General features: G+C 47.1%; 1 pseudogene; it reads right to left on the bottom strand.

The window, feature by feature from the left end:
* Positions 1–22378: 22378 nt before the first annotated feature.
* On the bottom strand, positions 22379–24921 carry LOC123399374 (annotated as a pseudogene).
* Positions 24922–27086: the final 2165 nt, after the last annotated feature.

Below are 27086 nucleotides of genomic sequence, written 5' to 3'. Positions count from 1 at the left end.
TTCACACATCAGCGAGGCCTACAGCAAGGAGACTCGCTCTCCCCACTGCTTTTCATCATCGCCATCGACACCCTCCACCGACTACTGGAGAAGGCAACGGAGTTGCACGAAATTGCAGTGCTACCAGGCAGGGGAATCCCCCTCAGAGTGAGCCTCTATGCAGACGACGCCGTCATCTTCGCCAATCCGGCGAGAGAAGAAATCGAAGTTCTGATGGCTATCCTACGTGACATTGGACGAGCATCGGGGCTGCACATCAATCCGTCAAAATCCACAGCTGCTCCAATTAGATGCGACAACACAGTCCTCCAACACACCTTAGCTAGCTTCGGAGGGGAAGTTGTCTCTTTCCCGCTGACTTACCTAGGGCTTCCGATCACTTTGTCGAGGCTTAGGCTAGTCCACATTCAGTTCATCTTAGACAGGATCAGAGCTAGGCTAGCTGGATGGAAGGGCAAACTACTTAACGTTGCCGGCAGGCGAGTCCTGGTCCGTAACATCCTCTCAGCCCTACCCACCTTCGCACTCTCTGTGCTAAGGGCGCCAAGGAAGTTTTTCGACGAGGTAGACAAAGCTAGACGACGTTTTCTGTGGGCACAAGAAGACGGCGAGCTCGGTGGAGGCAAGAGTAAAGTAAATTGGCCTACAGTCTGCTCCCTTATGGAGAATGGGGGTTTGGGCATCCTTGACCTAAACCGCTTCAGTCGAGCCCTCGGGCTAAGATGGCTTTGGCTGGAATGGACAAGCAATGACAGGGCCTGGCGGGGCATGAATCTGCCTTGTGACGAAGCGGACAGAGACCTGTTCAACGCATCAACAACTGTGACCCTAGGCAACGGCGCAACGGCATCCTTCTGGCATTGCTCGTGGACGGGAATAGACACCCTCAAGACGACGTTCTCGTCCCTTTTTAAGCACTCCAGGAGGAAACACATAACAGTGCAGGAGGCACTTCGGAACAACACCTGGTTAGCAGACTTAGCGCATGGTAGCAATGCGCACCTTTGGGAGGAGGCGATTAGGCTACATAGATGGCTACAAGATAGGAATTTTCAACTCCATGTAGAAACTGCTGACACTATCACATGGAACCTTGAGGCCTCGCAAACGTATTCGGCTAGATCGGCGTACAAAGCACAATTCCAAGGAATGATGAAGTCCGATTTCAAGAAGATAATCTGGAAGACTTGGGCACCCCCTAGGCTCAAGATCTTTTCCTGGCTCCTCCTACGCGACAGGCTATGGTGCAATGACCGGCTGCAACGACGAGGATGGCCAAACGGCTATTTCTGTCAGCTATGCCTGCGGAACCTAGAGACATCAACTCATTTGTTCTGGGAATGCCCCATGGCACTGCAAATCTGGACACATGCCGCCTCGAGGGCCGGATGCGCCTCTTTGTACCCTCCCACAAGGGCAACAAAGACGGGGTCAGCAGAAAAAATAGCTACAATGATAGAAACGGCTCAACCAGTACACCGCAAGGCTACCAGGACGATGATCGTCCAGATCCTATCGGAGATTTGAAAGCACAGAAACGATTGCACCTTCACAAACAAGCAGGCGCACATGCAAGATATAAAGAGCGCAATCACGAGAACCGTCGAGCTATGGAGACAAGCTGGAGCATCATTCTTAGAGCACCCTTTGTGGGAACCACCGTGAAGGATCGACACTGTTATTTCCTCTCCCTTTTTTTCCTTTCTCTGCCATTTTCTCCTTGATCTTTCGATCGTATCCCCCGACCCTTTTGTAACCGCCTTTCTACCTGCTATGTTTTAATATATGCCAGCATTCGAAGCTGGATCTTTCAAAAAAAAATTTGTTGTGACCACTACTGTTTGTTTCTGCAAACAACCACGTAATATTCGTGCCGTCATTTTATGTTGAAACACGAGTATGATGAGGATGCGCGCACACACATTGTAGCTTCTTGATTTTGTGAATTGGGCAGTGACCGGGCGGCCGGCCGGTCGCCGCGCACCCGTCCAATCAGCATGCAATGTGTTTCCGTGTTAACCGTCCGATCAGATCATAATCTAGAGGGAGGGAGCTTCCAGACTGTGGTTTACTTCCCTAACCCTACCCCCGCTCCCGCTCCCGTGCGGCGCCGCCCCACCGCACTGGAGCCCCTTTGACCTTCCTCCGGTCCTCTCCAACGCAATCCCCCCTACCACCACCGTCGTCAGGGGCTCGCACGCAAAGCCTGTGCGCCGCAGCGGTGGTGGCTGCGTTTCTTCTCAGTCAAGTTAGGTCCGGGGGGCTGTGGTTGTCGGGACCCCGATCCTAAGCCATAGGAATCTAGCCTGTAACCCATCGCATCCCTTTGTGGTCTCACGCACGGTTAACTCCACGGCTGCAGCCTTACCTTAGCCGGGACCGTTTGCGTCTTTTGACTCACGTATGCGATAGTATCGCTAGCAATCCAATGTCAAAGAACCCGGATCGACATGTCTAGTCATAAACCAAAGTGGCAGTACCGCACAAGGACAGGCATACATGACCCAACAAAGCAGGTGTCGGTCATCGGCGAATGTAGACGAGTCGTAGCAAGCTACAAGGACTCCATTACATCGCGTGACATTTCCCCAAAGGGGACAGACACAGCAGCTAAGAAGGACACATGTCGGTCAACCAATGTGTCCGGAGCAGTAGCGAACTACCAAGGCTCGTTGGACCACAAAGGGGCATTTCCTTGTAAGGAGTGCTACTAAAGTTCACGACTAGGTAATCGAACCCCATACATATCAAGTACGACACACGTACGCATGGCATACCGATATGTATAGATACATCGATGGCATTACAACATAACCATAAACATACAAGCTTTATTTAAGAGGCTCGGAAGAGCCACACACATAATATTACACATTAAGGGTCTCTCGACCCATAATAGCAGTCATCCAATTACAAGCCAGCGGAAGAGTTATAAACTGTCTGGGTACAGACAGAGCAACTAGAAGGCACATGGCCTGACTATACTACAGAGCCGACGTAGGGCCAGATCGTAGCTGGGACACCAGCTACTCGTCGTCGTCGATGTCTACGAAGAACCCTCCATTAGGGTCATTAGCAACCTCTGCAACATTTATTAAGCAAACATGAGTACGAAGGTACTCAGCAAGACTTTAGGATGACTAACTACTCATGCAAGGTATCAAGAAGGTATTGTGGGGTTTCATGCGGAAAGCCAGCATTTGACTCGTGGCTAGACAACTTGCTTTTTGAAATTAGTTTTGACAACTTGATTTTTCGCACACGAGTCCACTAACACCACAACAATACACTATCGTGGAATCATTCCGTCTCCATACGGAAATGCCGTCCACGACACTCACGCTTATCTTGACAATTTTATGAGTAGCCATTGAAGTTATCTATGAACAACATAAGTCTCCAAGTAGTCCATATCCGCGGACGCGGCTATTCGAATAGATCATAACCCTGCAGGGGTGTACTTCGTCACACACGCTCCCGCCACTTATCGCCATGTGCATGTCATGCACCTCGGCAACCTTCAGGCGGAAGCCCAGCGAGGGAGTCGGCCACGACCGTCAACCACACTAGTACCTAGTCCAGGTTTATCGCCTATCTGAGAGTAACCCGTACGGAAGTCCGGCCGAGGTTTCCGCCACGGCCTCAAACGATGTGCGCAGGGTTCCCAAGCCCACCATCCGGGTGCCACTTGGTACACCGTGCCACTGCCTACCGCATCACGGTCCACCTCTCAGGTCAGCACCATGCACGGCCTCCAGCATTACTATAAACACCAGAAACTACTTGCAACTCCTGGACCGAGTACTACGCGATTAATAGGCCGAGCGGGGTCATATTTCAGGGCCCAGCATGTGGTAGTATCTAGTCTTGGATTACATACACGGAACTCAGTTCCTAAGGACGGTTCCAATGAAACAACCCGCCATGTACTCCTACACAGCCTTTCACCGGTACCTTTACCAAATCAAGTTCAACACACGACCTTTGCTCACCGAACACAATCCACATTTCTGTTCATCTCCCAGATGACAGACCATACACAACTCTAAGCATAGCATGCATAGCAGGATAAGGCACATCATAGCTCAAGCAACTACCAGGTATGCTAGGTTGCAAGGTTCGGCTATTTACTGTGACAAGGTTAAGTCATGCAAAGGAAGTGGGTCCAACTATCGTGGCAAAATCAGTTGAAGCATTTGATCCTAATGCAATAAATAGGTGCAGGAGCAAGAACATAGGTGTTATCGGGATGATCAAAAGGGTTGCTTGCCTTGTTGCTCAGAGGAGGAACGATATCCGTCAGACGGATATTCAGTGGAATCCGGGGGTGCGGAGCCTACCGAAATGAATGGCAACATTCAATAACAATCATATGCAATCAAAATGATGCATGAGCATGGCATGAGAATGGAAGTGATAAGTTATTATAACCAAGATGTTGTAGGTTTAGAGTTGATTTGAATCACACTCGAATAGCAATTCAAACGGGTATTCTCGGATACCGGTTTAATTGATTCGACTTGATGCTCAGATCAACCTAATGTTAACATGCATGAAATGTCATGTTATGGTACTGATTTATCTCTAGGGCAGTGTGTGATCATTGTATTTATAATGAAATTTGGATATTTTTGCAAATTCCATTTATAAAGTGATTAAAAGAATTGAATTATTCCTTATTTCACAATTTAGGGTTCTGTAACTTTTTCAAACATAGTTGAAAATAGCATAATCAGAATCCTTGAATTTTTCTGATACTTTTTCATATATAAATTATTTTCATTGGAGTTACACATTAATTTCTTTGATTTTTGCAATTTTTAGCAATTTCCTGAATTATTTTTATACTGGAAATTCCATTTATTGCAACAGGCTGACGTCAGCAGGTCAGCCGACCTGTTCAGGTCAAACCTGACAGGGGGGCCCCACTGGTCAGCCTCTCTGGGGCTAATCCCGCGCTGACCAGCCCCTAATTGGGGTTTGACCAGGCGTGGGGCCCTCTGTCAGTGACTGAGGGGAGGGCAATTACGCCCTAATGGTCGGCCACGTCGACGGCCACCGGAGGGTGGTCGCCGGCGACCAAACCCGTGGCGGAGGGCTCGCTGGAGGCGACCTAGACGGCGCTGCACAGCACGAAAACGCACGCGGTTGGCAGCTACAGCAAGCTCGCGAAGTGGCCGATCTGGCAGGACCAACTAGGGAGGCTAGGGTCGCCGGAAGAGGCGTCGGCGACGAGCCGGAGCGGCAGCCGAAGCTCGGGCGTCGTCGGGGGCTTTGAATCAGAGGGATCCACGCTTAGTTCTTAGCTGCTATGGCATCTACGCGTCGTCCATGAGCTTCTGGTGCTCTCGGGAGGACGAGCTGGACATCGGAGGGCTACCGGCGACGAGCGACAGCGGCGGTGCTCGTCGGGCTCCGGTGAAACTAGGGCTAGAGGAGGGGATCGACGGGGAAAACTTAGGGAAAACCACCGCATGCTCACAGGGAGTGGAGAGAAGAGCTGAGACGGCTCGGGGAAGGCCTGGGGGCGACGAATCGACGGGAGAGGTCCGGCGGCCGGAGGAGGAAGACGACGGCGTTGCGGGCGTTGCAGGGCTCGAGGAGGCTTCGGCTTCTGCAGAGACGACCAGGGCGACGAGGCGGAGCTAATGGCATGCTCAGGGAGGGAATCCTATGGCCAGGGGCACGGCCAGCTCGAGCTCGAGCTCGGCTCTAATGGCGGCCGCAGGGAGAAGGAGGGAATCCGGGAGGAGGGGAAGAACCGAGGCGGGGAATGGATAGGGGAAGCTCTGGGGAGCTTATCCCCGTCGTCGCCAGCGCGAACCGGCGGCCAGGCAGGCACGTAGGTGCGTGGCCGCGCCGGAGGAGGCGGCGGCCACCTCCTGCTGCCTACTGGCGCGGGGAAGGGGACGAGCGGCGAGATGGGTCGGGCCTGGCTTGGGCGACACGTAAGCTTTTTCCCATTTTATCTTTTTTTTTGTTTTTCTGTTTTGCTATTTATTGCTTTGCTAATTATTTCAGCTCCAAAACAAAAAGTAAAAACTAATTTTGACCTCCTAAAATATTTGTTATAATATGCCCACTCATTTCCAAGACTTTCAACATTTTTGGAAAATTATAGTTTCTGATTTCAAATTTTTAAATTTGAAACCACTGGCTTTTGCATTTATTTAAAATGCTTAAAGTGTCAAGAAAATAGTTTTCTCTAATGCTCATTTACTTTCATGGTTTATCAGAAAGATTGAACATTTCTTGAGGCCATTTTGGGTTCATTGATTTTGAACTAGTTGAATTTTCCTTTAATTGAAATGGTGGCTAGGGTTTTGAGTTTTTCCTTTGCCACTTTGTTGTTTTTGTTGAAACTTCTTGGATGCAAATGCAAAGAAGACATGAGCACAATGCTATCTTGGTTAAAGGATAGGGATGTGACAACTCACCCCCACTCAAAAGAATCTCGTCCCGAGATTTAGAAGTCGTCGGGAATAATGCAGGATATTCGAGTCGGAGACGATCCTCTCTTTCCCAAGTTGCCTCCTTTTCAGAATGATTTGACCATTGAACTTTAAGAAACTTGAGGTTTCGACGTCGAGTGGTACGCTCAGCTTGATCAAGAATACGCACGGGGTATTCTCGGTAAGAAAGGTTATCTTGTAGATCAAGCGTTTCGTGGTCTACTTCACGGATAGGATCCGAAAAGCAACGCCTGAGTTGCGAGACGTGGAAAACATCATGAACCTTGGAAAGATGCGGAGGAAGTTCCAACTGGTAGGCAACTTCTCCTCGTTTGGCAAGAATGCGAAAAGGTCCAATGTAACGAGGAGCCAACTTGCCCTTGATACCGAAGCGATGGGTACCCTTCAAAGATGTAACCCGAAGGTAAGCCTTCTCGTCAACTTCAAAGGTCACAGCCTTATGATGACGATCATATTGGCTCTTTTGACGAGACTGGGCTGTTTTCAACTTTTCACGAATAATGCGAACCTGCTCTTCTGCATCCTGGATCATGTCCGGGCCAAAGAGTTGCCTCTCTCCGGTTTCTGACCAATTAAGAGGTGTTCGACATCTTCGTCCATAGAGAACTTCAAAAGGGGCTTTGCCCAAGCTTGATTGATAACTATTGTTATAAGCGAATTCGGCGAATGGAAGGCACTTCTCCCAACTCATACCGAACGAAATAACACAAGCTCGGAGCATATCTTCTAGGATTTGATTCACTCTTTCTACTTGACCACTTGATTGGGGATGGAAAGCAGTGCTAAAAGATAAGTGAGTCCCCATGGCATTCTGAAAACTTTCCCAGAAACGAGAAGTAAAGATACTTCCACGGTCCGAGTTAATTTCCAGGGGAACACCATGAAGAGACACTATTCGAGAGATATATAACTCTGCTAGCTGGCTAGCTGTTATACTCTCACGAACAGGAAGAAAATGAGCCACTTTGGAAAGACGGTCAATGACCACAAAGATAGCATTATTTCCTTTCTTGGTCTTGGGAAATCCGGTAATAAAATCCATGCTAACTTTATCCCATTTCCATTCAGGAATAGCTAAAGGTTGAAGGGCGCCAGCAGGCCTTTGATGTTCTGCCTTAACTCGACGACAAACATCGCAGTTAGCAACGAACTCAGCAATTTCTCTCTTCATCCTAGTCCACCAGAACCTCTGGCGTAGGTCCTGATACATCTTAGTACTACCAGGATGAATGGTGAGAGGGGAATCATGAGCCTCCTTAAGGATTAACTGCCTTAGATGTGGGTTCTTAGGAACCACTAAACGATTCTGGAAGAATACCACACCTTGATCATTCATGGAAAATTCTTTAGCGTTTCCGCTAAAAATATTCTCCTTGATCCGTGATATACCCTTGTCACGCTTTTGGCCAGCTATAATTTGATCCTTAAGAGTAGGCTTCGCCACCAGGGTAGAAAGGAATCCTTGAGGAACAATATGAAGATTCAACTTCCGAAAGTCCTCATGGAGAAGTGGTTGACCTTGTTGTAGCATCAGATTGTTACAATAAGATTTACGACTTAGTGCATCGGCCATAACATTGGCCTTCCCCGGGGTGTAAGTTATCCCTAAGTCATAATCCGAGATCAACTCAACCCACCGTCTTTGCCTGAGATTCAAATCCGGCTGGGTGAAGATATATTTCAGACTTTGGTGATCAGTGAATATTTCGCAACGATTACCCAGAAGGTAATGTCGCCAGGTTTTTAGTGCATGGACCACAGCTGCAAGCTCAAGGTCATGTGTGGGATAATTATCCTCATGTGGACGCAACTGTCGAGATGCGTATGCGATCACATGATGATCTTGCATGAGAATGCAACCTAATCCTTGTCGCGAGGCATCGCAATAGATAACAAAGTCCTTAGAAAAATCTGGTGGTAGCAACACAGGTGCGGAAGTCAGGCGTCTTTTCAGTTCCTGAAAACTATGCTCACACTGTGGTGTCCACTCGAACTTTTTATCCTTCTTGAGGAGTTCAGTCAGAGGCTTTGCAACCTTGGAGAAATTCTCGACGAAGCGGCAACAATAGCTCGCTAGACCAAGAAAACTCCTAACTTGCTTAACCGATTCAGGTTGAGTCCAATCAAGGACAGCTTGAACTCTCTCGGGATTGACAGCAATACCCTTACCAGAGATTACGTGGCCTAGATAGGTCACTTCTGGTAACCAGAATTCACATTTTGAAAATTTGGCATAAAGGCGATGCTCTCGAAGTTTCATCAATACCAGCCTTAGATGCTCGGCATGTTCTTGTTCATTCTTGGAGTAGATGAGAATATCATCGAGGTATACTACGATGAATTTATCCAAATACTCCATAAAGATTGAATTCATCAGTCGAGAGAAGGTGGCTGGGGCATTGGTTAAACCGAAGGACATAACGGTGTACTCATATTGGCCATAACGAGTAACAAAGGCCGTTTTTGGAATGTCCCCGTTCTTAATCTTGATTTGATGGTATCCCAACCTCAAATCCATTTTGTAGAAGACTGAGGATCCAGCGAGCTGATCGTACAGATCGTTGATCCTGGGGAGCGGATACTTGTTCTTTATGGTGACCAGGTTAACTGGTCGGTAATCTACAACCATCCGATCCGTTCCGTCTTTCTTCTTGACGAAGAGGACGGGACAAGCCCAAGGAGAAGAGCTAGGACGAATGAAACCCTTGTTCAAGGCCTCATCTAATTGCTTTTTAAGTTCGGCTAGCTCCAGGGGTGCCATCTTATAAGGTCTTCTGGCTATTGGGACAGTTCCCGGAACAAGATCTATCACAAACTCTACATCTCTGTCAGGTGGAATTCCTGGCAGTTCCTCTGGAAAAACATCCGGGAAGTCACGGACTACCGGAATGTCTTCAAGTTCCGGAAGAGGGTTGGCATTTAGGGAATAGAGCTGGCATTGGGCAACTCGAGTAGAGACATTTACTATCTCACCCGAGGGATGGGTAAGCTGGACATTTCTAGAGCGAGTATCAATCTTGGCATAGTGAGCTGATATCCAGTCCATGCCCAAGATGATATTAATATCCGAAGATTTCAACGCTATCAATGAGGCTAGAAAAACTAGCCTGTCTACTAGAATTTCATTGTCATAGGTTATCCTAGAGGTTTGCCATTTACTACCAGGGGTTTGGACAACCAATGGGATTGGCATATCACAAAATGACATGTTATGCAACTGTGCATAACTTTCTGAAATGAAGGAATGAGAAGACCCAGTGTCAAAGAGAACGGACGCTGGGTGATGATTAACAAGAAGCGTACCCAGCATGACGTCGGGACCCTCTGCAGCTTCTTCTGCCGACACATAGTTCACACAGCCACGTGCAGGAGTTGGCTTCACATAAAACGCTTTGCCCGACTTGGCCTGCCCGACGGACTTTCCGGGTTGCTTGGCACCCACATTCTGAGGACACTCACGGGAATAATGCCCTGGTTCTCCACACTTGTAGCCTATCACCTGGTTGGCACGTGGTGCAGCATTGCTAGCTGGACCACCATAAGCTTTTGCTGGAGGGTTGGCCTGATTCGTCTGAGGCGCCACGTAGGATGGCCTCGGAGTGTATCTTGGCGGCAGAGAACTGTTTGGAACCCACAGCCTGCGTTTTGGAAACGCGGAACCAGAAGACGAGCCAAAGTCACGGGAGTGCTTCCTTGTGGCTTCGAAGTCAGTATGACCAGTCTCCGCACTGATCGCTTTGTTGACCAGGGCTTGAAAGCTTGCACACTCATGGAGGCGCAGGTCTCGACGGAGCTCAGGGCTCAGACCCTTACGGAATCTTGCTTGCTTCTTGGCGTCAGTAGACACCTCCTCTGTTGCATAGCGGGCGAGGTTACCGAACTCGCGGCTATAGGCATCCACAGACAACTTGCCCTGAGTGAAGGCACAAAACTCCTCTCTCTTTCTGTCCATCAGGCCCTCTGGAATATGGTGCAGACGAAAAGCTGCACTGAAGTCTGCCCATGTGGCCACTGGTTCAGCGGGACACATAGCTTCAAAATTTTCCCACCACAGATTGGCGGGTCCCTCCAGGAAATACGCCGCAAAGGTCACCTTGTCGGCCTCAGACACATTCGCAGAGCGAATCTTGCGTGAAATGCTGCACAGCCAGTCATCAGCGTCGAGGGGATCGACGGAATGATGAAACTTTGGAGGATTCAGCTTCACAAAGTCATTGAGGGACACTGCAGCATTCCTAGGCTGTCGAGCCTATTCTGCTCAATACGCTCTAGCAGTCGGTTGGTCTCCCTTTTGTTTCTTTCTGCCTCAAGCATCACTTCTACCAGAGAAGGTGGGTGAGGCAGGTCTTCCTGCGACGCTTGACTACCCTCACCTTGCTCATGAGCAGGGGCACGGTTCAACCTGGTGAACACCATCCTGACAAACAAACTCATAGCTTAGACCAATATCATATCAATACTAACTATGGATTAAGAATGTACTGAACACACGGAATGCGGAAATGAATATCCGAACAACATGGTAACAAGCAACTGCTATATATACACCATGGTTCATACACACCCTTACATAGTTCAGTACAAACTTACTCGAAGAGCAAACTACTGAAATGGTGGAACTACTCATCAGAGGCGTACAAGCTTCCTATACATTATTTATCTAGGCCTCCGGAATTCGTTTCACATTACTACCATACTCCACAAGTCACGCAGGACTGTGAACATACGGCTACTACCATACTATCCTTCCGCTCATAGCTCAGGCATCCGCATAGAACATCTCATAGAGGTTACCTCCATGACCCGGAAGCTCAACCTGCGGATCAGGGAACACTCTAGCCTGAGATCCCTGGGATCCATAAGGACACGGATGTGGCCTTGGTCCCCTGACTGGTGGTAAGAGGGGTCCCCGAAGAGGTGTGACTCCTCCTATAGCTGGCCAGTCAACGTGGGCCGGAAGATGGGTCCTAACAGGGTTCAGCATCTCCATCTCTCCATACCCTGTCTGGACTACCGGTGCCAGCTGCGTCAAAGCTGTCCACAGACGGGCACGAGTAGCGTAAAGCTCCATGCGGAGAGCACGAGCATCCTTGTCTCTGTTCTCTAGCATCTCAACAGTGGACTGCAGAAGTGGGTCCTCCATAGAGGAATCAAAATAGACTCCACTGAGGTATCCCTCTTCACCAGACTGAGAGGCCGGAACATAGCAGAACTCTGAATTCTGCAGCAGTGCATGTCTCGCTCTCATAATAGTCAGCATTGAATAGGCAGCATCTTGTACTGCCATGTCAACAGTGACTCCCAACCCATAGGACCAATGGATTGGCTTCTCCGCTCCAGGGTAGTCTGGAAATACCCTAACAGTGCAAATGTACTGGCTCTGGTTGAAGTCTCGGTACTGTTCCTCCACTGTGTACTCGGGGTACCAGCGGTAACCGCACACCGACATCACCCTGACCAGCATGGCCGTATGACCCGATACATCAATGCACCTGGTCAAACGTACCACCTGACGAGAAGGACGACCAGGCATCTGTAAATAGAGAGTAATGCAAAAAACATTAGAGCTCTGAATGCAAAATTGGGCAGCATAACGGTTGTAAATGCTCAAAAACAAATTTTGAGACAACCCAAAATGGAATAACGTAACCACTCAACTACCAAGTTCAACTTTCTGGTCACCAAACTTACTTCCTGCTTCCTAGGAATAAAAGATACCCAATATCTCTCGACCCGTAGTCCTATAATCTACCGATCAAAAATCCGAGCCTAGGAGAAGATGAGTAACCTAGTCCTTAATTCCCGCAGAAAAGACGAGGATGACCATAATAGAATATCTTGAGAAGAGAACAAGAGTGTTACGTTCCCTTCCACAAACAATTCCCTTATATATAACTAAAGCAATTCTAGACTCAACTTCGACCAGTTTGGCTTAGTAATCCTACAGTCAGTCAGGCTCTGATACCAACGCTGTCGGGACCCCGATCCTAAGCCATAGGAATCTAGCCTGTAACCCATCACATCCCTTTGTGGTCTCACGCACGGTTAACTCCACGGCTGCAGCCTTACCTTAGCCGGGACCGTTTGCGTCTTTTGACTCACGTATGCGATAGTATCGCTAGCAATCCAATGTCAAAGAACCCGGATCGACATGTCTAGTCATAAACCAAAGTGGCAGTACTGCACAAGGACAGGCATACATGACCCAACAAAGCAGGTGTCGGTCATCGGCGAATGTAGACGAGTCGTAGCAAGCTACAAGGACTCCATTACATCGCGTGACATTTCCCCAAAGGGGACAGACACAGCAGCTAAGAAGGACACATGCCGGTCAACCAATGTGTCCGGAGCAGTAGCGAACTACCAAGGCTCGTTGGACCACAAAGGGGCATTTCCTTGTAAGGAGTGCTACTAAAGTTCACGACTAGGTAATCGAACCCCATACATATCAAGTACGACACACGTACGCATGGCATACCGATATGTATAGATACATCGATGGCATCACAACATAACCATAAACATACAAGCTTTATTTAAGAGGCTCGGAAGAGCCACACACATAATATTACACATTAAGGGTCTCTCGACCCATAATAGCAGTCATACAATTACAAGCCAGCGGAAGAGTTATAAACTGTCTGGGTACAGACAGAGCAACTAGAAGGCACATGGCCTGACTATACTACAGAGCCGACGTAGGGCCAGATCGTAGCTGGGACACCAGCTACTCGTCGTCGTCGATGTCTACAAAGAACCCTCCATTAGGGTCATTAGCAACCTCTGCAACATTTATTAAGCAAACATGAGTACGAAGGTACTCAGCAAGACTTTAGGAGGACTAACTACTCATGCAAGGTATCAAGAAGGTATTGTGGGGTTTCATGCGGAAAGCCAGCATTTGACTCGTGGCTAGACAACTTGCTTTTTGAAATTAGTTTTGACAACTTGATTTTTCGCACACGAGTCCACTAACACCACAACAATACACTATCGTGGAATCATTCCGTCTCCATACGGAAATGCCGTCCACGACACTCACGCTTATCTTGACAATTTTATGAGTAGCCATTGAAGTTATCTATGAACAACATATGTCTCCAAGTAGTCCATATCCGCGGACGCGGCTATTCGAATAGATCATAACCCTGCAGGGGTGTACTTCGTCACACTCGCTCCCGCCACTTATCGCCATGTGCATGTCATGCACCTCGGCAACCTTCAAGCGGAAGCCCAGCGAGGGAGTCGGCCACGGCCGTCAACCACACTAGTACCTAGTCCAGGTTTATCGCCTATCTGAGAGTAACCCGTACGGAAGTCCGGCCGAGGTTTCCGCCACGGCCTCAAACGATGTGCGTAGGGTTCCCAAGCCCACCATTCGGGTGCCACTTGGTACACCGTGCCACTGCCTACCGCATCACGGTCCACCTCTCAGGTCAGCACCATGCACGGCCTCCAGCATTACTATAAACACCAGAAACTACTTGCAACTCCTGGACCGAGTACTACGCGATTAATAGGCCGAGCAGGGTCATATTTCAGGGCCCAGCATGTGGTAGTATCTAGTCTTGGATTACATACACGAAACTCAGTTCCTAAGGACGGTTCCAATGAAACAACCCGCCATGTACTCCTACACAACCTTTCACCGGTACCTTTACCAAATCAAGTTCAACACACGACCTTTGATCACCGAACACAATCCACATTTCTGTTCATCTCCTAGATGACAGACCATACACAACTCTAAGCATAGCATGCATAGCAGGATAAGGCACATTATAGCTCAAGCAACTACCAGGTATGCTAGGTTGCAAGGTTCGGCTATTTACTGTGACAAGGTTAAGTCATGCAAAGGAAGTGGGTCCAACTATCGTGGCAAAAGCAGTTGAAGCATTTGATCCTAATGCAATAAATAGGTGCAGGAGCAAGAACATAGGTGTTATCGGGATGATCAAAAGGGTTTCTTGCCTTGTTGCTCAGAGGAGGAACGATATCCGTCAGACGGATATTCGGTGGAATCCGGGGGTGCAGAGCCTACCGAAATGAATGGCAACATTCAATAACAATCATATGCAATCAAAATGATGCATGATCATGGCATGAGAATGCAAGTGATAAGTTATTATAACCAAGATGTTTTAGGTTTAGAGTTGATTTGAATCACACTCGAATAGCAATTCAAACGGGTATTCTCGGATACCGGTTTAATTGATTCGACTTGATGCTCAGATCAACCTAATGTTAACATGCATGAAATGTCATGTTATGGTACTGATTTATCTCTAGGGCAGTGTGTGATCATTGTATTTATAATGAAATTTGGATATTTTTGCAAATTCCATTTATAAAGTGATTAAAAGAATTGAATTATTCCTTATTTCACAATTTAGGGTTCTGTAACTTTTTCAAACATAGTTGAAAATAGCATAATCAGAATCCTTGAATTTTTCTGATACTTTTTCATATATAAATTATTTTCATTGGAGTTACACATTAATTTCTATGATTTTTGCAATTTTTAGCAATTTCCTGAATTATTTTTATACTGGAAATTCCATTTATTGCAACAGGCTGACGTCAGCAGGTCAGCCGACCTGTTCAGGTCAAACCTGACAGGGGGGCCCCACTGGTCAGCCTCTCTGGGGCTAATCCCGCGCTGACCAGCCCCTAATTGGGGTTTGACCAGGCGTGGGGCCCTCTGTCAGCGACCGAGGGGAGGGCGATTACGCCCTAATGGTCGGCCACGTTGACGGCCACCGGAGGGTGGTCGCCGGCGACCAAACCCGCGGCGGAGGGCTTGCCGGAGGCGACCTAGACGGCGTTGCACAGCACGAAAACACACGCGGTTGGCAGCTACAGCAAGCTCGCGAAGTGGCCGATCTGGCAGGACCAACTGGGAGGCTAGGGTCGCCGGAAGAGGCGTCGGCGACGAGCCGGAGCGGCGGCCGAAGCTCGGGCGTCGTCGGGGCCTTTGAATCAGAGGGATCCACGCTTAGTTCTTAGCTGCTACGGCATCTACGCGTCGTCCAGGAGCTTCTGGTGCTCTCGGGAGGACGAGCTGGACATCGGAGGGCTACCGGCGACGAGCGGCAGCGGCGGTGCTCGTCGGGCTCCGGTGAAACTAGGGCTAGAGGAGGGGATCGACGGGGAAAACTTAGGGAAACCACCGCATGCTCACAGGGAGTGGAGAGAAGAGCTGAGACGGCTCGGGGAAGGCCTGGGGGCGACGAATCGACGGGAGAGGTCCGGCGGCCGGAGGAGGAAGACGACGGTGTTGCGGGCGTTGCAGGGCTCGAGGAGGCTTCGGCTTCTGCAGAGACGACCAGGGCGACAAGGCGGAGCTAATGGCGTGCTCGGGGAGGGAATCCTATGGCCAGGGGCACGGCCAGCTCGAGTTCGAGCTCGGCTCTAATGGCGGCCGCAGGGAGAAGGAGGGAATCCGGGAGGAGGGGAAGAACCGAGGCGGGGAATGGATAGGGGAAGCTCTGGGGAGCTTATCCCCGTCGTCACCAGCGCGAACCGGCGGCCAGGCAGGCACGCAGGTGCGTGGCCGCGCCGGAGGAGGCGGCGGCCACCTCTTGCTGCCTAGTGGCGCGGGGAAGGGGACGAGCGGCGAGATGGGCCGGCCTGGCTTGGGCGACAGGTAAGCTTTTTCCCATTTTCTCTTTTTTTTGTTTTTCTGTTTTGCTATTTATTGCTTTGCTAATTATTTCAGCTCCAAAACAAAAAGTAAAAAATAATTTTGACCTCCTGAAATATTTGTTATAATATCCCCACTCATTTCCAAGACTTTCAACATTTTTGGAAAATTATAGTTTCTTATTTGAAATTTTTAAATTTGAAACCAGTGGCTTTTGCATTTATTTAAAATGCTTAAAGTGTCAAGAAAATAGTTTTCTCTAATGCTCATTTACTTTCATGGTTTATCAGAAAGTTTGAACATTTCTTGAGGCCATTTTGGTTTCATTGATTTTGAACTAGTTGAATTTTCCTTTAATTGAAATGGTGGCTAGGGTTTTGAGTTTTTCCTTTGCCACTTTGTTGTTTTTGTTGAAACTTCTTGGATGCAAATGCAAAGAAGACATGAGCACAATGCTATCTTGGTTAAAGGATAGGGATGTGACAACGGTCCTCACCGGTCGGACATACGATAGTTACGCGGGGCGGCGGCGGCTAGTTTCGGCATGCAGGCGGCGGAGTACGAAGACATGTCCTGCGGCGGCGACTTGGGTGATCGGATCATAGATAAGCTTCGCGCGGGCCGCAGAAATTGATGTCGTGTACCATCCCTGTTGAGTTAACGCCATGCTGTTATTGAGCTCGACCTGCAACATGAGGACGTCGGTGGCTCTGGCCCTAGGCGTGGAGGTGGTGGCCACCTCCTTCGCCGGAGGTGGTCTGCCTGAGGCTGGGTGGTCGGATCCCAAGATTCATCATCTAGTCCCGGTTGCGAGTTGGGGAGACATAGTTGCCTGTAAAAACTGAGCCGGTGGCATGCAATGGTGGCGCTTTGCGTCGTTAACTTGTTGAAGGCATCATCGTGTAACTCTTGTCGACCCACTCGTGCTGCTTTGGGGGAAACCCTAGGATCTGGTCTTTCAGATCGGACAATGATGGCACTGCGATGTCGTTTCTCTTTTGGGAGCATCATTTGTGGAGCAGCGCTGGAAGAAAGAGGCATGAGGTGGAGCGGCTTCGTCTTGCACGAAGCTCCAATGGAGCTGTCAAGTCATGCCTGGCTCACAAGTGTCATGCTGAGTCATGTCTGGTTGGCAGATGTTATGCATGACAGATCTTCCGGAGTATTCACGTCTCGACGGACGAGCGCAGGACGATGGCGCCGTTAGGCGCCGTGGTGGCGTCGATGGATGTCCGGACTGGTAAGGATGATGCGGATCTCTCTCCAGAAGATGCGTTAGTGGTCCGATGATGATTGCGACTTCTAGAACGTGTGCATGTGGTTTGCGCTTTAGATCTGTTGTACCGGTTGTTCGTCCTCATACGTTTTGTGGAGGGATTGGCGGCGACACCAGTTTTAGATATGTGGAATGAGAGCACTTCATAGTATCGAGTTTGTAGGTGTTAGTGGTGGCTTCGGATGAATTGATGTATTTCTTGTTAGTCCTTTGTGAAATAACTAATAGAGATCGCAGTATGTATCGATTAATGCAAAGGCCGGGGGTTTAACCTCCTTTTCGGAAAAAAAAAACGTCGTCTTCTTTCCCAAATCACTTAACTGTGCACGGAGGACAAAAAGCGACAGCGAGTGCCACCAGCCTTCCCCTACCCAGTCGTGAACATAAACGGTCTCGTCGTTGGCAATGTGCTTGCAACCTCGTCACAACCGTTCGCATCCCTCATCGCCGCCCCCTTGTTTTTTTGCAGCTCTTGGCCATGACAGATGGCCCCTCTTCCATCACGCCATCTTAGCACCGGTTTGGTAGTAGTTGCAGCTTGCCAACCCATGGTTGCAGCACCAAGTGTGTCACTGTCCGCCCTCGCCATCGGGTGCATGCCGCTTGCATCGTCGCCGTCTCCCTGGTCGTCACTTTCATCCATTGCAGTGGAAGCAAAATTACCCACTGGTGGAAGCTTTGGAGGTTGCCGGTTGCAACAAATCAAAACTCCGCCCCATTGTCATCAAAGAACAACCAATTGGTTGCTAGCAAAAACAGTTGTTGGTTCAGCTCCGCTGTTGGGAGGTTGCATCAAAAAAGTTGTTGGTTTCCAGCTCCCATCTTCGGTCTTTGGAGAAAAACCAGCAGCTAATCCCAGATCTTCCTTGCTCGGTAGCAGCAAAAAATCTGATGGTTCCAACTCCCGTTCAGCAAAAACGATGGAGCGGCGTGGCAACTGAGCAAGCTATTTTTGCGGCAGGGAGAGAGAGAAGAAGGATAGGGTGAGATTTTTTTAGGGTAAGGAACAGGCGACCATTCAAATAGATATACTTTTCTGCAGGGGTGCACCAACTTAGCCAACATAGTCGATTAACTCCGGCCGAACACACTTTCGTCGGTCATGGTCGGCCTCAGCTGATCGACACGTTGTAGTCCTACCTAGGCTCAACAGAGAGGCCAACACGTCGGTCCACTACTAAGTGCTCGGGGGTCTTGGGACAATCACCCTTTGCATCTCCTGCACGTTACAAGGATGGACGGTGTCAGTCTTGGCACCTTTTAATACAAAGGTGATGCTTACGCAGGCCACCTGAGCATGTGCCACTCATTGTGGCATCTAAAGAGCTTTCGAAAGAATGTATGATGAAGAGTTCCCGTATTTATTCTTGCGTGGTGGTTAGTGTGAAAAAGTCTAAAGGCCTACGCAGAACACATAACCAAACCCTGCCGATCCTGTCGCCCCGTCTCCATGACTTGCGGCAAAGGTCAGGCCCATCCCTCTCTTGGGCGGTCTGCCTGCCCGGTCATGCCTCGTAACTATTCTACAGGTACCCTGCGGGGCAGACCTGACTCACAAGAGACTATCAGGAACTCAGGTCCACCTCAACCGGCGTGATACCACATGTCCCTTTAGTCCCACCACATTAGTAAAAGGGGGAACAATTAAAAGTAAACGTGTGTCCTTGCCATCAAGGGAGAATCCGAGGAATCACCCTCGATGGATTCCACTCGATGTAACCCTCAAGGTAACCTGGAAGGAATCACCCTCGAGGGTTCACCTTGAGGTGTTGCATGACAGAGTCATTATCGAGAGTGGTGAAGGAGGAATCACCCTCCGTAATCCACGACCGGCTAACTACACTATGGGGTTATCATCAGGAATGCTTGACGAGGTATAACCCTCGGCACTCAATAGTCACTCAGCACAGTCATACAATTAAAGTTGTCAGAATCGTAATTCTGAATCGGATCGGAGCTCCATTGGTAGGATCATGAGTCATAGAATCATAACTACCAGGATCGTATAGAAACTTAGATTCTATAAGCAAAATCTTAGAATCGAAGGGGATAGTTTGGATTGTAAGCTCTTAAGATTCTAAGACTTTATTCACGATTCTGACAACTTTGCGTACAACTAAGGGTGTGTGATGTGATGCGTCGGGCTCAGGACGTCGATCACATTGATTGAGTCATCGATGATGAAGTAGGGGCAGAGGGACAAAGTGTGGGGTTACTAATTATTTACTAACCAACATATACTAAACATATAGGATAAGCACGCAGGTATCAATAGTAGGATACAAAATCGTGCTATGCATAAGAATAGGATCAATCAACAACAGTAGGAAAGTTCTAATGCAAGCATGAGGAAGTAAGAATTAGACGATATCAGAATGATCAAGGGGTTGCTTGCCTTGTTGCTCTGTTGTAAAAGGTTGGACATTAGGGACGTAGTCGTACACGGCAGCAACGTCAGTCTCGGTGTCTACTGAATTGAGTCAGTCTCGGTGTCTACTGGGACGTTTTAGCTCCGGCGTCCAAGTGCTTCCTATATCTTGTACGTCCACTTACGCATCAGGATCTGTGTTGTATCGTAGTTAATAGCATATACAGCTGGTTGGAAATGTGTAATACCTGGTGTTTGGTGTATGTACATACTGGACAAGAAGTGAGATGGGCAACTAGTGTCACGGGTGGGTGATTGCTGAGCTGACGGACGTTGGTGGTTAATGCGATTGAGCAATGGAACAGAATCTGAAACATGGTACTCCTATGTAACTTTGGTAGTACTAGTCACATTTCGTAGGGTTCACTAACTATATAGTGACATGTACATCAAGGTCGCCTATGGTCATTTAGCTTATGAGATTAAGGATCATTTGTTAGTTAGAGAGTTTGTTTCTTTAAAAATTAGCAGAGATCAAAATAAGATAACATATCAATTGGTAAACTATAGTCGTACTGAAACGTGTACTGCAGCATGGTTGAACTCATGTCCTTCGTGTCGTGAGGAGCAGTTGTCTCATGATTACGGGGGTGTTTGTTTCCAGGAACTTTTTGATGTAGGAACTAAAAAAAGTCCCCTTTAGTCCCATGTGAAACAAACAGCAGAGACTTTTAGGGACTAAAAGGGGGTATTTGGGACTAAAGGAAGAAGTCCCTATGAGATGGTCTTTTTGAAACTTTTTTGATACTTTTTTCAACAGTGCCCCTACTTTTAGCATGTCATTTAATAACTTTTAGTACATTATTAGGGGTAACATGGTCTTTTTGCATGTCATTTAATGACCTTTAGTCTCTGTTTAATCCCTGGAAACAAATGGGTAGGGACTAGGGACTTTCTAGTTGGGACTAAAAAAAAGTCTTAAGACTTCTCAAACAAACAGGACCTATAGCCCTATCTTTATGAAATAAAATTTCTTTTATCCTAAAAAAGAGGTCGCTACTAATAACATAGATACGTACATAAGTACATTTAAAGCTACAAGTAAATATGCCCGTGCGTTGTAACGGGAGAGAAAAAATCACATGCGCTATCTTCCTTACACATAGGTCCACATCGCTTACTTGTAAGGGTATATGGATGTCTATCCATATTCAAGTTAAGAAATATCACAATGCATATCATTTATACATGAAACATTCAACCTTGAAAGAAAATGAGGTGAAAGAGTGAACTTTTGAAATAAACGTAAAAGCGAATTGCCTTTTGGGGCAATGTATTACTAAAATATCAATGTATTATTAAAATATCCTTACGACTTAAGATGTGATCATGAGAAAACAAAGTTGAAGAATTCATTTTTTATTAAGAAAAGAAGGAGAGAACAATGCTCAAAACTGCAAATGTGAGATTGTAGACAACACACAAATTATCAATCACTTGATCTAGTTTGGTCGCCTTATTCCAACTAAAGAATATTATATACCAATGAGGTCAATCTTCATGTTGTACCAAATTATCAATTCATCAACTAATTTTAAAAATCTAACTGGTGATGAACTAAATGATTCACACGAAGAGCTGCAATTAGAGGAAGTGGATAAGAATTGCAATTAATATAAATGGCAAACAACATTCTAACAAAAAAGTACAATACTTATAGACACGGGTAACAAATTTGGAATTTATAATTTGATTGAATGGAAAAAAAACCTCCGCTTTATCGGTGATGCCAATCCTGAAATAAGATGACAACTGAAGGAAAGAGAAAAGCAATTTATTCGGAGCTCGTAGCTCATAACACAAATTGTTGCTTCCAGCCTGACAGGTAGACATATACCAGTTTCCCTTACATGTGTGCCCCTTCAAAATATTGCATTGCTCTCATTACCAAACATAGGATGTCAAATATTTAACCTGCAAACCAGAACATGTTACAATATCTATTAAGAGTTGCATCTACTTCATTTCAATGCGATATTAATTAGGAGGTAGTAGCATGCAACATTTACAAATAAAAGTTTTGCAGTGCGCCAAGGGCCTCTTCAAAAATTCGTTAAGCTGAATCTTATCGTACCTGCCGGCACCTCCTTTTGGTCCTTCTCATCGGACTCCATCTGAGATGGCTACACGGCCGCCTAGGCGATCATCAAATCGACTCAAGTTATTAACAGCAAGCCTTTGTCTCCTCTCATCTCAACAGATTGTGCATTCGATTTCACAAAATTATATTTCCAAAACATACCCTGAATATTTGATGATCTTGTACTAACTATATAGTATGATAGAATTACAAAAAGAAAAGTATGACGCCGATAGACTGACCAACCCGTTCTTGGCTTGTTCACTCTGTTTGCTCTACACCGCGGATTACATTTACATTCGCATAGTATCATGTCAAATGTCTCACGAATTAACATCACAGAACTTCTCTTGAAAAATATGAGGTCATGCAGGATGCAACCAACCTTGGGTTGCCAGGGAAACCGAGCAAGATGTGTTATCCGCGGCCATGTCCTTGGTCGGCCTCCTTTGTTGCTCCGTTCTAGCTCAATCATCAGTTAACTCCAACCACACCAACCCTCTTGAATTCCAACTTTGATCCACCACCATGGGTCACTGTCAGCAGCTCCTCGCAGCGTGCTGACACAAAACCCGCCGCTGTTGTCGGAATCTCCTAGCTGCACTCAATAAAAAATTCAATGTGTTGAACAGGCACACAAATACCTTTAAAGTAATTTCCTTGTACAAATAGGCAAGTAGGAGAAACTTACAGGGAGCAGGAACATCTAAAAACTGACATATCTTTGATGAATCTACATAACTTTACATACATCTACTAACTTATTATCCTATGATCAAGTGTTACTTTCCCTAGATGACTAACCTGGAACAGATGACAATAAATACGATCAGTGCCGGTACCAATAATCAGTACACATATCTAAAATTTTCTCTCTTAAGAAGGAGCGCAAAAAACATGACAGAACATCACATAACTAATCCAAATCATATCTCCTTGTACAAAATTGCGACAAACAAAGTAAAGAACATCACACACAGCAGCAGGATATGATACAAATCCCCATCTTAACTGCTTCAAAATTTCTCTAGCTGAACCCATCACATACATTGGAAAAGATGCTAAGTAACGTGTTCACACACTGACAATTATTCAAATCAGGGCAAAGATGAGTAGATCAATTATAGCACCTTCAGATTTGGTAAATATTCTGTTGGTATATTCATCTAATTCTGTTGCTTTCGTCCAGAAAAAAGGATAATCACACCCGATGACATGAGGGCATTAGCAGATGGATGGACGCCTTAGGGATGTGTGGGGAGGGATACCTCAGTCGGAGAAGCAATAGCTTGCGGAACTGCCGGAAACGGTAAATGAACAAGTCTGCATAAAAATATATAGGGGTTGCATTGCATGGTGGTGCACCTGAACAAGGAGCTCCATAGGATGCTGGCTTTCTTTCGTTACAGAATCGACCCAGTTAAAATCATAAGCATTCTCGAGAATGACAAGTGGAAATGCCATGTCCCATCCGCCACAATCACAACCCCCACCATACCTCCATCAATCTAGCAAAGATGATGGGTTGGATTCATTATTGCTTGATAATCCATGCAGACCACTCGGTGTGACCACTTTGATAGTACCAGCGGACGAACACTTCTTGTCCTTGTTAAATGGGATTTAAATGATTGTTGCTGCAATCTCCAAATGAGGATAAAGATCCTCTTCAGACCATGGCCGAGATGTCGATACCTCTGGATTATGCCTTGCATCATGCTGGTGGTCAATCAGATTAATCTTCTGTGGATATTCACGAGAGACTGGTTTATCAACGACGCCACAGGATTCCGGCTGACTGGGCTGTGTACACTCGGTCTTCTCCTCGGCAACAAAACTTCGCCTTGCGTGAGCGATATCGTACAGAACAAACTCGGTGTTGACAGAATTATTCAGAATGCCATCTTTTCCAACTTCAGGGCATAGATAGGAGGAAACCTGCATCTGGCCTACAATTGGAGGCAAACATCTGCGCTCATCTTTGGAAGACCTCCCAGCAGTGCTTCCTCGTTTACCACCACTATGGAAAGTGTAAATCCGGCTCAGTTCACTCCCACTCTCCCAGTACCTAGCATAAATCGACTCTTCCGGGCCATCGACACAAAAATCATACAAGGGAATGCCATTTCTGGAATCACATTTAAGAACTGCTCGGAGATGAGAAGGTGATAAAGAAGCCTCCATCATATGCCGACTTTCTCCATTTGGCTGGCAATTGGATGATGCTTGCCTCCGCTCAGTCCTCGAGAGATCACTGAGCAACGATTTGCGGGGCACGCAGTTTCTGCTGCTTGCCGGCACAGCTGCAGTGTTGGGGTCTTCCTTCTCAGCAAGAGATGGGCTGCTTCTAACAGACTTGGACTTCATGATCGGGCTCAGCATCTTCTTGAAAGGACTTGATCGAACTACTTTAGTGATGCTCTCTGTGGTGCGATTGACACATTCTGATGGATTGGTGCCATCAGAGGCGCTCTCCCTCTTTGCTGGCACATACTTATCAGGAATATTACTTGCTGGAACCCTCTGCCTCTCACCATGGTGTTTACTTTCACCAGCACATACGCCTGAGGTGAGGCCGAATTGAATTTCCACCTCCACGGAGACCTCCGCGTGCACCAGAGGACACCGTTGCTGCAGACCTCCCCGAGGGCAGAGGCAGGAGGTGGCTTGCGGCTGCGCTGGAGGCAAACTCCAAGGGGGTGGCGTTGCACATCCAGCGCGGGAGCGACGGGGATGGGTTGCCCGCTGCCGGATCTCGCTGGATTCGAGCACGGACGAATCGTGCTGGTGGCCCTGGAGCTCCTGGTATCTTGAAGAGAGGGAGTTGTGAGGAAGAGAGAAGAAGAAGGGAGAGAGAGATGCGCTGCTCATCTGCTCGTCCGGCAAGGGTCCGGTCACCGACTGCGACGCGAGGTGGAGCAGGTCCGGCCAGCGCGGTCGGGAGTAGGAGGGAGCTCGGGGAAGTGGCGGCGAGCGTGGTTCTGGCTGGATCGGTCTCTGATGGGTTTTCCACGGCCACATCTGGGTCTCAACGGGCCGTGGGCTCGCACCGAAGCAGCTGTGTGAAACATTTTTTAACTTATTTACTGGACTACGGGTTTATTCAACCAAACGACAGGGACTTTTTTGTAAAAAAGTTGCGGCGGAAATTCCGACAGAAACGATAACCGCTTTATTATTAGGTAAAGAATTGGTGATACAATTATTGCGCGTGCACTGTTAACAACGGATGTCAGGTCGAGAATGCATGTTCTAGGGGTGCTGCTCGATGAATGTTACCGTGCTAGCACTCATTGCCTCGTTTAACAGTAAAGCTCTGCTTGCTGCATGATGTAAAACAAGACTGCTGCACAGTTAGTTTCTCTACCTGTTTGCTTATTCCATACTCCCTCTGTCCTAAAATAAATATTTTAAATTTAATATAATTTTATACTAAAGTTAATATAAAGTTAAGATACTTATTTTGGAACGAAGAGAATAAGTATTAGGGTCTTTGTGATTGAAGGAGCAAAAATAAGATGAGGAACATGATTGGATGATTAGATTGAAACAATCAAACAAATATTAAGAAAAATAAATCCAAAACAACCCCCACGCACCATTAATGCACAAGTCTAGAAGAAGGATGGGCTTAGAGCAATTCCAACAGGGTGATCCATTTCGTTCACAACTGTCTGTTTGGATCAACGTCAGGTAGGCCGTCGCCATGTTGAGTCTGGCCGGAGTTGGCGAAGTCGCCGGTTATGTATGCTTAGCAGCTCAAGCAGCCAGGTTCGACGGAGACGCTGGATCTGCGTGCTCAGGCAGCCTGGTTCGAGGCAGACTTAAGATCCACGAGCTCCAGCCGCACGAATTGATTAAGTGTGTAATTTGTCATTTCAATTCAGCGCCATCAGTTTTGAGTCTCCACCGATCAAACGCAAGGCAAGATGGGCCAAGAGCAGGTGATGTTGTGCTTTATGCCTATGATGGTGATGTTTTTCTGAAGCCCATCAAGGAAGACGTCTCCTTTTTTGCTTTCATCCTGGCTGACTTCGAAGAAGTCACGGGACTGGTCACCAACTGTAGCAAAAGCCTGGTGGTTCCCATACGTTGTTCTGGATTTGATCTTTTTGACATCATCCATCACTTCCGAGCCATCCTTACAAACTTTCACGACGTATTTGGGTCTGTTCACTTCATGTCTTTCGAGGACAGAATTGCTCGCAAGCTCGTTCCTTGGATTGACCAGCTCCTTTTTTCCAAAAAGGAGGCGTCGCCCCGGCCTCTGCATCGAGTGATGCATGCAACCTTTTATTTAAGAAAAGACAAAACTGTTCGAATCGAGTACATCAAATTTAAGAAAAGAAACTCAAGATACAAAGTGTCATTCGCGCCACAACCAGCTATGATAATAGAACTAGATGACTAGCCACCTATCTTATTAATATGTCGTCATCCAAACTGGTTGAAGATACCCAAAGCTACCATCTCCCAGCGGGCACACCCAGTAACCAAAGGCTCCCTGGCCTCCGCAGGAGTGAGTAATGACCACGCGCGGATCAAGGCAGTAGCCCGGAATATAACCTGCAAAAAATTGATAGAGCTATATCTGTTAAACACTAAATCATTTCTGCAGTTCCATGTAGCCCAAAGTAATGCACAGGTTCCCACACGAGTAAGTTGTGCCAATCCAAAGTCAACCCCCCCCCCTTTAACCACGTCCCAAATAACGTATTTATGATGTTTGGAGGGCTGATATTGAAAGCAATGTGGATCGAACGCCATAAAAGTTTAGCCAAAGGGCAATCGAGAAAGATGTGCTTAATATTTTCTCTATTATGACAAAAGTTGCATCTTTGATTTCGTTTCCAATTCCATTTTGCTAAATTGTCTTTTGTAAGAATAACTTCTTTGTGGACAAACCACATAAAGATCTTTATTCTCAACGACACTTTGACCCTCCAAATACGCGTGGATTTTGGAATGGGCACCAAATCTATGAGGTGCAGATACATAGATTTTACAGTAAAACCTTCATTAGTAGTCAACTTCCATTGAATACTATCAGGTGAATCAGAAAGGCTGATATCCATTAACCTTCTGACTAAATGCAGCCAACTAACCTATCTGTCACCAACCAAGGATCGTCGAAACTGAATGTTTAGAGGCGTCTCATGCAATACAGTCGCAACAGTCACTTGTCG

Source organism: Hordeum vulgare, chromosome 1H (genome assembly GCF_904849725.1).
Source record: "Hordeum vulgare subsp. vulgare chromosome 1H, MorexV3_pseudomolecules_assembly, whole genome shotgun sequence".
NCBI lineage: Eukaryota > Viridiplantae > Streptophyta > Magnoliopsida > Poales > Poaceae > Hordeum > Hordeum vulgare.
The sequence above is the reverse complement of the archived record's forward strand: the minus strand, read 5'-3'. Positions and strand labels throughout refer to the sequence as shown.